Genomic DNA, 14,217 nt, shown 5'->3' with positions numbered 1-14,217 from the left:
CAATTTCTACCACCACCAGTTAGCTAAGAGTCTCCATTCCATTCATCCCAGAGAAGGATCACCTACTCTGTTATACACACCTTCATCGCCTTGTGTCTGGACAAAAGCAATATAATACACCTGGTCATGAAGCCATCAGCCCTTAGGAGTCTCCATTTGGTACATAATGCTACAGCATATCTCTTCAGCAACATGAGCTGTCTGGGGCACATCAAACCTGTCCTCTCCTCCCTACATTGGCTTCCCATTATACTACTGAGTCACGTTTAAGGGCTCAGTCCTTATCCTGGAACCATAGAAATGTAGGGCTGGAAGGGACCTTGAGAGGTCATCAAGCCCACCCTCCCGTGCTGAGCCAGGTCCAAGTAAACCTAGACCACCCCTGACAGGTGTTTGTCCAAGCTGATTTCACAATCTCCCTTAGAAGCCTATTTCATAACTTCACTAGTCTTATAGTTAGAACATTTTCCTAATATCTAACCTAAATCTCCCTTGCTTCAGATTAAGCTGATTACTTCTTGTCCTACCTTTAGTGGACATTAAGAACAATTAATCATCATCCTCTTAATAACAGCCCTTAACATATTTGAAGACTATTATCAGGTCTCTCCTCAGTCTTCTTTTTGACACATGCCGATCTTTTTAACCTTTCCCCATAGGTCATTTTTTCTAAACCTTATATTGTTTTTGTTGCTCTCCACTAGATGTTTTCCAATTTATCCATATCTTTCCTAAAGTGTGGCACCCAGAATTAGACAAAGTACTCCAGCTGAGACCTGAATGCCGAATATGGTAAGACAATTACCTCCTGTGTCTTGCATATGACACTCCTGTTAATAACCCCCAGAATGATACTTGCTTTTTTTGCAACTGTGTCACATTGATGACATACTCAATTTGTGATCTTCTAGTACCCCTCAGCTCTTTTTCAGCAGAGCTACCACCTAGCCAATTATTCCCCATTTTTTTTAGTTGTGCATTTGATTTTTCCTTCCTTAGTGTAGTACTTTGCACTTGTCTTTATTGAATTTTATCTTATTGATTTTAGACCAATTCTCTAATTTGTCTAGGTTGTTTTGAATTCCAATTCTATCCTCCAAAGTGTTTGCAACCCCTAATAGCTTGTTCTCATTAGCAAATTTTATAAGCATGCTCTCCACTTCATAATCCAAGTTATGAATGAAAATATAGAATAGTACTGAGCCCAGGACTGACCCTTGTGGGACTCCACTAGATATATCCTCCCATTTAGACAGTGAACCATTGATAACTACTCTTCTGGTATGGTCTTTAAACCAGTTGTGCACCTACCTTATAGTAATTTTGCCTAAACCACAATTCCCTAGTTTGCTTATGAGAATGTAATGTGGGACTGTGTCCAAAGCCTTACTAAAACCAAAATATATCACATCTACTGCTTCCCCCATCCACTAGGCCTGTCAAAGTAGGATATTAGGTTGGTTTGGCATGATTTGATCTTGACAACCCTATTATACCCCACATACTTATAGTTTGATTGTTTAATACTTTGTTTCAGTATTTTTCCAGGTGTCAAAAGTTAAGCTGACTGGTCTATAATTTCCTGGGTCCCTTTTGTTCTCCTTTTTAAAGATAGATACTGTGTTTGGCCTTCTCCAGTCCTCTGGGACCTCACCCATTCTCTGTGAGTTCTCAAAGATAGTTGCTAACAGTTCCAAGATTGTTTCAGCTAGTTCCTCAAGTATCCTAGGATGAATTTCATCAGGCCCTACTGACTTGAATGCATCTAATTTATCTAAGTATTTTAACATGTTCTTTGCTTATTTTTGCTTGCATTCCTTCCCACTTGTTGTTAACCTTAATTGCACTGACTATTTGGCCACTATTAACCTTTTTAGTGAAGACAGAAGCAAAATAGGCATTAAACACCTTAGTCTTCTTGATGTCATCCGTCATCATCTTTCCCTACTAAATAGAGGACCTACATTTTTCTTCATCTTTCTTTGCTTGAATGTATTTAAACACCCTCTTCTTATCACCTTTTATGTCCGTTGCTAGGTGTAACTCATTTTGGTTGCCTTAGCCTTTCTGGTTTTGCCCCTGTATGCTTGTGCTATTCTTTCATACTCCTCCATTAACTTCAAGGTTCTCAATGACCTGGGCCCATCATATTTGAAAAGCCACCTAATTTTCCAGGATGAAGACTACAGTTGACACCTCACTTCCTCAGGCACAGTAGAACTTCCCACGACAAGGGTAAAACTTGTCTGTGCGGGAGAGACTGTGGAACCAATTCCCACAGGAACTAAGGACCATCACCTTGTGCTCCAGTTGTAAGATGCACTTCTTTGACCTTGCTTCTCTAACATAAAAAGGGATGAGAGAAAGAATGAACCACATGTGAGAGAAATTAGTCACATCACTTCATGGACTACTGGAAGTTGCTCAGATACTACAGATACTCAGATACTACAGATATAAGAACCATTCAGAACAGAATAAATCTGATTATCATTGTACACATCTTTAATGGCAAAGTCAAGCAGCAGTGTCATCAGGTGTTAGCACTTCTATAGTGTAAAAGAAGATATCAGGCTGGAACCAGTGGAGACCTAAATATTTTTTCTTCCTAGGCAGCAATTTCAAGATTTTAACATCTCCATTCTATCCTCCTAAATCCATCAGAACAGAGAATGGAAGCCAGGATTCCTGAAACCCAATCCCATGCTTTAACAATTACTTCCCTTTACCATTCTTTTCAGATGTTTCATTTTATTCAATTTCTTCCTGCATAATTTATATAATCTATAAATGTGTGTGTGTGTATTCAGGATTTTGCAGCAATTCATAGCAAGGGTAATGAGTTCAGCCAACTTTGGGCAGGAAGCATTGGAAGACACAAAGTTTTTATGTGCCTACCTTTGCTGCTTCAAGATAACTTGGAGGCATTTTTATGCTAAATGACTCTGTGGCACTCTTGTCGATGATGTATAACTCCATTTACAGCTGTAATCTGGGTAACAAAATGAATACTCCATCACTGTACTATGAATAGTAAATTAACTCAGATAAAAGTGTTGAACATCCAATCAAAATAATTCAGTAACCAGAAGACTAAGATTGGTGAGGACATATTGGAAGCAATTATAACTAATGAATACATTAACTTCAGGCAGGAGGATGGCCTGGCTGGTATTCCATTCCATCAAAATAGAATTAGGATGGGAGGGTGGACACACAATATGGAGCAATCTCTGAAAATAAAAGATTAGCCATTAGCAGGATTATTTAGAAGAGAAGGCTTCTTAGCAGTGAAGTCTATCACATCATGATGGATTATCCCAGAGGGCGTGGTGGATGTACCATAATTTGAATAATTTTAAAACTAGATTAAAGAGAAGCACCAAAGAATGCATTGCAGTGAGCAACCCTACCAGTGGGCCAGAAGGCTGGGGAGAGGGAAAATTAAGGAGGCAAAAATGACTTATAGGGTTTTTGAGAGTTCTGTGATTCCGACAAAATTAGACAATATGGAGACAATCATAAGAACACACAAATCAATCAGCAAATTAATGCAGTGGATGAAAAAAAGCACATTATTATGGTGGCCAGAATCACAACAGAGTTAGAAGACTCTAGACTTCACACCCAATAACTACTGGAGGAATAACACTGCCATTTCTCAAAAAGAAAAGGAGGACTTGTGGCACCTTAGAGACTAACAAATTTATTTGAGCATAAGCTTTCGTGAGCTACAGCTCACTTCATCGGGTGCATTTCTGTTAGAAAACGAAGCAAACCTCCTCAAGTATAATGCACTTTATACCTGTGCATTATTGTCTTATTTTACTATAAAAAGTATTGCTGAGCATATTAGTAAATGCTCACTGAGAGATTTCCTATCAGTCTACAAGCATAAATAGAGTGTTTGTAAGAGAAAAACTAAAACCATCCCCAAATTTGCTAGGGTTAGGTCTACTTATTATAACAACCAGTTGACTCTATGCAGGGCAGGCAGAGTGCAAAGTATTATCCTATTTTGAATCCAATACACTGCAATGTTTACTGCCGGCTGCAAGTTGATTCCAGGTTTGCCTCTATTTCTAATTTGCACCGTCATCCACTGGCAGCAATCTCCCTTCATACGAGTGCACTCTGCAGGCTACATGGGGTTGAAATAGATAGTGAAGTACTCCATTAAAAAATTCATTCTTCTGTTCAGTTAAATACCTGATCCTGCCACACACAAATGCATGGAAGTAATTTGTTTAAATTAAAATCACAAGTTTAGGATTTTAAAGGTTTTATACAAAAACATTCAGTTTTACCTGTTTGAAAAGTTTTGTGCTATTCACTTATTTATCATTCCAGTTGCTTAACATACATCTTAAAGGACAAAGTTAAGTCCCGCCTCCACATCCTCCTCCTGCCCCAACCTGGGCCTCACTTCGTCTCTACCTCTCCACCAACACTGTCCCCACCAACACTTCCACCCCTCTCATGCCACCATTCCTAACTTCACACCCACCCTCCTTCTTCCCCACTCTCTCCCCACCTTCTCTTGCTATCTCTGAAACAGCCATCCATCTCTAAAAGATCACAACCATGCATGACTTCTTCATATCTTGTTCCCTGCAGCTCCTAGCTCTCATGGAGACTTTGTTCCACTCATTTGACACTGCCGCTGAAGCTACCCTCTTTTACAGAGGCATATCCTTCACTCACACTTTTTGCCCTGAATCAGACCATCATGAGGTGTTGGGCTTCTTGTCCCCCATTCCCAGCACTTTCAATCCCTCCCTTCTTCACCTTTTAGCTCTTTCTCCTATTGTGAACAGCACTGCATCTGACTCTTCTCTCCCTCTCTATGCTGCAGTCTTCTACCATCTACCCAACTCCTCCCTATCAGCCTTTCTTTCTGATTTTGACTCCTCTTTCTTCCTCTCACAGTGTCCCACCCTGACTCATCTGACCTCTTAGCTTCATCTCTTCATTTGACCTACAGCCCTAGTTCAACCCTTGCATTCACCAAAAGAGCTGTTCAATTAACTTGGTCTTCACCATGCACTGTTCTATCTCTGTTTCCCTCCTTGTAACAATCACCTGGTCGCTTTCACCATTGCCCGTCATCCCCTTCTCATGTCCTCTCACTCAGCCTTTCCATGACTTCCACTCCATGAATATTGGTGACTTCTCATTCACTCTAAGTCCTCTCCTCCCTGCCCGCTCTTCCATTGATACAGCTGTTGATTCTCAGCAGGCTTGACTCTTTTCCCCCTCTGCCCCATCACAAGGTCCACCTCCCAACTCCAGCTCACTCCAACATCAGCTTCTCTCTGTTTCCGCTCTCTCACTGCAGAGCATTTCCAGCGGAGAACCTGGGACCAGGCTGACTTCTTCCACTAAAAATTAATTCTCTCCTCAGATCTTTCATCTTCCTTCCTAAACAACTCTACTTCTCTTCTCTACCTCTTCTCCCATTACCTTTTACTCGCTAAGATCATTTACTGTCTATAATCGCTGTCTACAGTTCCTCTCCTCCAATTCCATTGTAGAACCTCTCCAATGTGAATTCCAAACTCTGACCTCTTCTTAGCCAAATCTCAAAATCAGGACTCCATCCTTATACTCCTTGACCTGCCTGCCACCTTTGACACAGTCCGATGTGCTCTTCTTGAAATCTTGTCCTCCCTTTGCTTCCATGCCTCTGTCTCTACCGGTTCTCCTGTTACCTAATAGCTCCTTTAGCATGTTCTTTAGAGGATCCTCCTCATTCCCCTCCAATTTTCTGTGGGGGCTCCACAAGGCTCTATCACTGGAGCCCCTCTCTTCTTCCCCTGTGCTTTCTCTCTGGGTAATCTCATCTGCAAACACAAATTCAACTACCATCTCTATGCTGATGACTTGCAAATCTACCTCTCTATTTCCTGTCTCCTTCTGTCCAAATTAAAATCTTCATCTTAATTGTCCCCCCACATCTTCCCCTCAACCTCCTTTCTCAATCACTTCCTGGACAACACCATCATTCTGTCTCTCACTAAGGTAACATGAGTCACATCTTCGACTTGGACATCTCTCTGGGTCCTCACATCCAGACTATGTCTAAATCTTCTTTCTGCATAATATCTCCAAGATATGGCCTTTCCTATCCATCCATTCAGCTAATATGCTCAACCATGCTGTCATCTTCTCACATCTCAGTTGCTACAATGTCCTTTTCTCTGGCCTTGACAAATGCAATTTTGCCCGACTCATCTCCATTCAAAATGCTGCTGCAAATAAAGATCATTCTCTTAGCCAGTCACTTTAATCATGTCACCCTTTTCTTTGAATCCTTCCACTGGCTACCCCTTCTCTATCATGTGACATAAGCTTCTTGTCTTTACTTTCAAGGCCCATCACAACCTGTCCTCACCTTCTCCCTTACCTATCATCGCTCATTCAGTATCAAAATGTCAACTCCCTCCTCCGACTAGCCAATAATAATAGCCTCCATTGCCCACTAGTTAAATTTCCAAACAAGCATCTTAGTGCTTTCTCCCATGCTGCTCCTCATCCTTAGGAGCTGTTCCCTGTAAACATCTTCAGAACAACTTTATTGTGGTCCTTCAAACCCCTCCTTGAAACTCTCATTTGCTGTGATGCCTACAAAGAAACTGACAATGATTAGGCTGCTGGTGTGTTGACACCACTGTCTATCACACTAAACCAGGGATTCTCAAACTTCATTGCACTGCGACCCCCTTCTGACAAAAAAAATTACTACACAGCCCCAGGAGGGAGGACCAAAGCCTGAGCCCATCCAATCCCCGCTGCCCCAAGCAGGGGGGCCAAAGCCCAATCCCCACCACCTGGGCTGGGGGGCAAGGGGGCAAAGCCAAAGCCCGAGCCCCACCGCCCAGGCTGAAGCCCTTGGGCTTTGGCTTCAGCCTTGGGCAGTGCGGCTTGGGCTTCAGCCCTGGGCCCCACCAAGTCTAATGCCAGCCCTGGTGACCCCATTAAAACGGAATCATGACCCACTTTGGCGTCCTGACCCACAGTTTGAGAACCGCTGCATTAAACGATATTGTCTCATTGTCTTTTGCCTTATACTGAGATTGTAAGCTCTTTCTTGTTCTGTGCTTGTACAGCTCCTAGCACAATGAGGTCCTGATCTATGACTGCGGCTCCTATGTGCTATGGTAATACAAAACAATAATAATAAATAAAATAATAATAATAATAAAGCCTAAGGACTACAAGAATTCATTCACAAGCTTCTTCAAGTGGAGGAGGTGTGGACTACCTACTTGCACTCCTGTTTAATTAGCTCCTTTAAAGTACAGCTCCAGTTTTCAGAAACTGCCACTCATTTGGAGTGAGAAGGTGGGTGAGGCAATATCTTTTATTAGACCAACTTCTGCTGTTGAGAGAGTCAAGCCTTTGAGCTTACACAGAGCTCTTCTTCAAGTCATTTTGGGTGTCCAGCTTGAGACATCTTGGGTGTGATTTTTCAGAGGTGCTGAGTGCTTGTATCTTGCATTGTCTTTTGCTGGAGTTCTCAACACATCTGAAATTCGAGCTCTCGGTGTCTCAAGCTGGGAAGGCAAAATCTGTGGGCACTTCTGAAAATCTGGGCTGAAGTTACTGGTCTCATTTTAGCCACCAGTCACAGTGATTTTCCAGTATGTGCCTGTTCCAGAATCAATCCGCCTATCTGTACTAATGCACCAGATTTTAAAAAGAGCTTAGGACTCAGCAGCTCCTACATAGGCACATACATAAGTAGCCAGATCTTCAAAAGATTTTGGCTCCCATGGGCACCCCAGTGAAGTGGGCCAAGTTTCAGAAGTGTTCAGCAGCCCGTAGATCCCGTTCTCTCATGAATGGCCACAAACCAATGCGAAACGTTGCAGGGACAAGTAGTACTGTTCCTTTTCCCAAACTTATTTTTGCTAGGTTCCAAACAAGCTCAGCACAAGAACTGAGCTGGAATTACCTTAATTAAGTACAACAGAGAGAGAGACTGATTTTACCTTACTAAAATAACTTGACAGTATCTTCCTTGTAACTGGCTACCTGCCAGTTTTTGGTAAGCTGGTAATTACTCATTTTATCTTAAGGCGAACAGTACTAATAAAGTTTTTAAACCTCTTGTTACTGCAAAGCTATTATTTTTGTTGTGGGCATGAGGCACAAGTAATTAAGTTATAAAGTGGGAAGGGGGAGAACCCTCAACTTGATACATTAGCTCATTCTGCTTTTGACAATCGGATTAAAATTACCATACATTTTTTCCCCTAACAACTTACTCCAAAGAATTTGGAATTGCTGACTCTTGTCCTTTAGACTCTATGTTTTCTGGGAACAAAATCAGTTTATAATGGAAGAAGTGGTAAATATGTATAGACTACAAAAAGAATTTTCTTTATTGTTTGAGTATATGAAGACTCTGAAGTTCCAACTCGAGACAGAATTGCTGCATACAGCTGGGATTTTCATGGCATCCTAAAATAGTCATGCACCCAAATACCTGGAAATTGGGCAAATAAATCCCTTAGGATCCTTTGAAAATCCCAGCCTAAGTCTCTGAGAAGATGTCCTATTCACAGACCTTGTCCTTTTCACAAGGAGGAATGCATACAACACAGAAGGCCAGATCTTCAGCTAACCTAAACACAAATTCATGTCAATGGAACTATGCCAATTTAAACCATCTGAGGATCTGGCGAGTGTGTTGCTTCCTTGAGCCAATTAAAGTACTTACTCTGGATTTTTGTGCCTGAATCACTGATGCCCCGTGGGTGCTTTAGTTTGGTTCCACTTGCCCTTAACGATTAGAAGGACCTGCTTAGGAGTTCCTGGCAGATGCAGGCTCAGCGAATCCCAGCAATTGAATCGGTCCCTATGGATAGCGGGGAACAAATAAAAGGCAGCCCCCTCAGCCTCCTCTAACCTGCATCAGAAGCCAAATCAGCCCCTGCCTAGAGTAACAGAGAGGAGGCATAAAGCCATGTTTGCACCCTGCTCCCTCAGTCCAAGTGCTGAGCTCAGCTCTGACACGCAGTTGCTTGGATGGGATGCTCTTTGGGGCATGTTTAGACAGAGCACAAAGGGGTCCTGGTCCATGACTAGAGCTCCTAAATGCAACCACAATACAAACAACATCAACAAATTAGTAAAAAGAAAAAGGAAAAAAGAAAAGGAGTACTTGTGGCACCTTAGAGACTAACCAATTTATTTGAGCATGAGCTTTCGTGAGCTACAGCTCACTGCATCCGATGAAGTGAGCTGTAGCTCACGAAAGCTCATGCTCAAATAAATTGGTTAGTCTCTAAGGTGCCACAAGTACTCCTTTTCTTTTTGCGAATACAGACTAACACGGCTGTTACTCTGAAACCTGTCAACAAATTAGTGCAGCTCTTTCTGTGACAGCTGGCACCACATTGGTCTGCCCCATTTCCTTATACTTCGAGCACTGCCATCCCCTACATTTAAAAGCTTGACATTATGCCCAAAAATGTGATTGTAAATAATGGTTCCTTGTGATTGCACATGTCTGTCCACCCAATCCTGTTCCCACTGAAGGGAAGTTTTGCTGTTGAGATCAATAGAAACATGTCAGGCTCCTGTGTATCTTATTGTCTTCATTTCTAATTGCACTAAAGTAGCACCTCAAGCCTTCATCTGAGATCAGGGCCCCTTGGTGCCAGGCACACAGCAAGAGCTTGCAGTCTAAACCGACAATGTGTCAAAGAAAAAACAGAGGGGAAGTGCCTTGACCATGGTCACACAGCAAGTCAGTGTCAGTGCCAAGAGTTGAGCCTGGTCTCCCGAATTCTAGTCTAGTGCCCTATCTACCAGACCACACCTCTCCCTGTCTTTCAACTCCCATCCCAAATCTCATCCCCATGCTGACAAAAGCAAACGCTGACGGATATCGTCAGCACTGAAGAGTTAACATAGCCACAAAACAGCCAGAAGATGTTCTGCCTGGTGTATCATCAACAACCTTAGCAGTGAAGTTCTCATCCCAGTCACTTTATGGTGAATGGTACAAGGACTAGCTTAATTTTCAGCTGTGTAGCTGAGGCTGCATATCTGTCACAAAAGCTTTGTCTTGACTTGCAAATGCTACAGATTTGATGTGGAAGTCACTGACGGAGAATAAATACAGAACACTACGATACCATTTTTATGGTCACTTTCTGATCAGCATGACACTTTAAAAGTGACAGCCCAGGTATCACAACTCTGTTTATCCCTAGCCTATGCGCACTATTGTTTTCAGATCACTTGCCTGTTTTTAGAGTTCCATTCATTGGCACATGCATTATTGGAAAAATTCCCACTTTTCGCAGACAGCTACTGTTATTTTCAGTTTCCACAGATAAAGAGTCGATCTGCTGGATAACAGTGCCCCATCCTGAATTCAAAACACCATGCAGCGTAGTCTCTTCCTTCTGACTTCCAAAATGCAAGATCTGTCTCTAAATTTTTTACACTGATAAGCATAAGAAAAGGAAGTGCTCTAAAATGTGACATAAAGTGTATGAAAGCTCAATGTCTGAACCCCAGTATTCTGTGGAGTCACACCTATGGAAAGGCTCTCTCTAGTTGCTAGGTAACACTCTCCTGGTTTTAGACAATCAGAGTTCGTTTTGATAACATAATGCTTCTTGCTTGTGTCCCATTGGTTGAATGTGCAGCTCAGGGGTTGAGTTTCTTCTTTTGCCATTTGAATTAAGAAGTGAAAAGTTTCCCGTGCCCTGGCCACCACTGTGCGCCCATGCAGGCAGCTTGCGTTCTGACCTTGACATACCATTACTTCAAGCACACCATAGCGCCACTGCTTATGACTGGTTTCTGAAACGGAAGGAAATAATCCTTTAGGCCAGAATTGTTGCAACCCAGATATGTTCAAATTTCATTTATTCTGATTAAGTAAGGCCATTGTATTGAGAGATGTCCCAGTTCATCCATGGTTCAATTCTCTTTATCTATACCTCTAGTGAAAGCATTAGTGATGAGAAAATACTAAAGATTCAAGGTTAAGTTTCACCCACAAAGGAAAGGATGTAACAGACTGCGGCTATCAAAAGGCACAATCATAGGCCAGCAGACATAACCGAAGAGCAGCAGCAGGAGAAGCCCTTTTCTTGTAGAATAAAGGGCCTTCATATCTATCTAACCTCAGACTTCAGGCCTAATATTTAGGATATACAGGATTTCTCAGGCCCACAACCAACATTTCACAACATACAACAAGAGTTGCATTGGGAAATGGAATTTCTGTTTCACAGTAAATTCTGTGATTTCAAAATGTCATTTCATTCCAAATTGGAGTGAAACAGCTAATTTCAAAATTTCCCACAAAATATTTTTTCTAAAACATTTTGTTTCAGGTCAAGCTAAATTTTTCATTTTGCTAAACCTGAAATGAGTCATTTTGATTATGACTTTCTTATTTTCTATTATATTATAATGTGTACTATAATAGAAAAGAAAGTATATTTTGAAACAAGACGTCAGTTCAAAACAGGCAAAAAATTATGTTCCATTCTGATAAGGCCAAAATGCTTCATTCTGAATATTTTTTACTAAACAAAATTTTGTCAAAATCTACACATTTCCTCAGACTGAATTGACACTCAGATTTCACTGAACTGACATTTTTCTGATGGAAAAATATTCCGCTTGAAAATTGTTAACCAACCCTATCTTCCACAATGATGGGCCATGGTACCAGAACTGCAACTGGGACACTGAATATAACAGAGGAGGAATAAGAGGAATGCTTGTCTAAATTCCCTTTAAACTTAGGTTGTATTCTTTTTCCAATTTTAAAAATAAAATGTATTTGATTTTTTTCCCTACAAATGACAAAAGGAAATTCTCGAGGCAGCGTCAGCTGAGCCTGGGTACAGATTTGCACACAGTTTGTATGATTGCACACACAGTTGCAATGACAACATGTGCAAAGGAGGCTCGTGAACACATGTATATTTTTGATTGCAAAATCATGTACTCATTTTTCTGACACTTAGGAACATACTGAATAGATGCAACTGATTCTCTGAACAGTTAAGGGTCAGATTTTGAAAGTGCACAGTCATCTAGATATACAGAATCCCTCATGTCATATGCACACACAAAGCAGGTACTGCAAGTTCTTGCATTAATACCTGTTTTGAATGTGAAAATGTGTTTGCATAAACAAATATGAGATTTTGATTATGCAGACAAGTGTATCTGAAGAGCTGTTGTAAGCATATTTTGGAAGCTATTTGAAAATTCAGCATTAATGATATGAGGCCTTTTAAATGATTTTGGGGATAAATCCTTCACACCTGATTAGAACAAGACTTCCATTGATCTGAATGTGATTTTTGCTCCAGTTAATAATAGTCAGGATTTGGCTAATATAGATCAACTATAACTTACAAACACAGGCTGAGTAGTCTATATTTAAGTCTATAATTAATTATTTCATTAGCAGCTCACAGAAATGTTTCTTTATGACAGAAAATAATATATGTTGTGATAAAATGATTAATTATAGGAAAGATGCTTTGGAATGATACTGCAAATTAGAATTCAGATGAACTGTAGCTCCTTTCCTTGCAGCTACCTGATTTCATTTCCAGGAACCCCAATTAAAACTAGTCCTGGCTGTAATTAATGATCCTCCAAAGCACCCTGAATAAGAACCCTACTTTGTTGATATTTCTTACTGATCTCTCATTGCCCCCCACACTTCTGCATATCATTCACCCTCAGCCACCTGGGTCAGCTGATTGGACTATGTTGGGTTTTAGTTTGTATTTTATAGGCAAAGATTGTTGGGGTTCAGGTGAAGCAAGGAGCCACTTTCCCACAGTCAGTGGGTGTCTCTAAAGCAGTGTTTTTCAAACTTTTTTCATTTGCGGACCCCCAAAAAATTCTGAGTGGAGGAGGGGACCCATTTGGAAGTCTTAGACATAGTCTGCGGACCCCAGGGGTGCGTGGACCACAGGCTGAAAACCTCTGTTCTCTGGTAACCTCAACCTTTCGTGGACCCCTTAGCCATAGTCTGCGAATCCCCAGGGGTCCATAGACCAAGGTCAAAAACCACTGCTCTAGAGTCATTCTGACTGTAACAGACAACACTACTGAGATCCATCCAAGTGGGAGCTATGGCAACCTTTCAAAAAGTGCAGTGGGCAGTGCTCGGTGCTCTACTCCAGTTGGCCAGCACAGAAGATGAGTGAGGCCATGCACATTAAACTGTTAGCTATTCAGAGATGGGACCATATTTCAATATCATGTTCAATTTTCATGTTTCAATAGCATCTAGCACAGTGGGGCCCCATTGCTGATTGGCACAGCTGAGGACTATGGTGCTACCATAAGATAAGTAGGCTGGGATTTTCAAAGGTATTGCTCAGAGTTTGACACCCTGCTCTGTTTGACAGTCAATCTGAGCTGACCATGTAACTCCCTCAGGCTCCTCTGAAAATTCCAGCCCTAATAAGTAAACTAGTAACAAGGATGGGAGCATGTACTTACTGTTTATATTTCAGCTGCTCTTAAATGGCACAACCAGGTTGGTCCCCATTGTGCTAGGCCCTGTACAACATAGAATACATGACTACTCTGCCTGCCCTTGCTGGCTTTCCTAGATACCTCGGGTCCTTGAGTGTAAGGAGTACAAGATTGTGGCTGTCCTGCATGCAGGTGTGAAAAGGAACGGAGAGCATTCCACATGTCCTCTCCTACCCTTCTTGGGTTTCTGAGGAGTGTTAGCCACAGCTGGGTTTCTTTTAAATGTTCTTAGCGCTGTTCATTGGTTCCAAGACTCAGTTTTAACCTTGGGCTGCTGTCGGCTGTGACCTAGCGTTATAAACCAAACGTGCCACAACCCCTATAGCTTTTGGAACAACACTTTGGGGAGTTTTCTTCATTTTTGTAGCTTGTTTGTGCCCAGGCTGGTAAAAATCACCGAACCCCCCGGCTGCATGGCTAATCCTTTCCTTCATGGAACAAAGACAATTTCCCTTTATTGCAGAGAATTTTTAGCCTGTCCTTCTGCAAGGTGATGTATAAGTGCAAAGAATTAAGTATTAGGAAGTCTGCAAATTATTTTTTGAGTCTGTAATATGTTAGTTAACGAGGAACAAATCAAAATGGTGTTTGGTGCTATAAAATAGCAGTCAGTGAAACGACATAATGATTGCATTAATCCATAATCCGCAGTAAAAAAATTGTAGTGGGAAAGGG

This window comes from Lepidochelys kempii, chromosome 13 (genome assembly GCF_965140265.1).
Source record: "Lepidochelys kempii isolate rLepKem1 chromosome 13, rLepKem1.hap2, whole genome shotgun sequence".
In the NCBI taxonomy this organism is placed as follows: domain Eukaryota; kingdom Metazoa; phylum Chordata; order Testudines; family Cheloniidae; genus Lepidochelys; species Lepidochelys kempii.
This window is presented reverse-complemented; position numbering follows the sequence as displayed.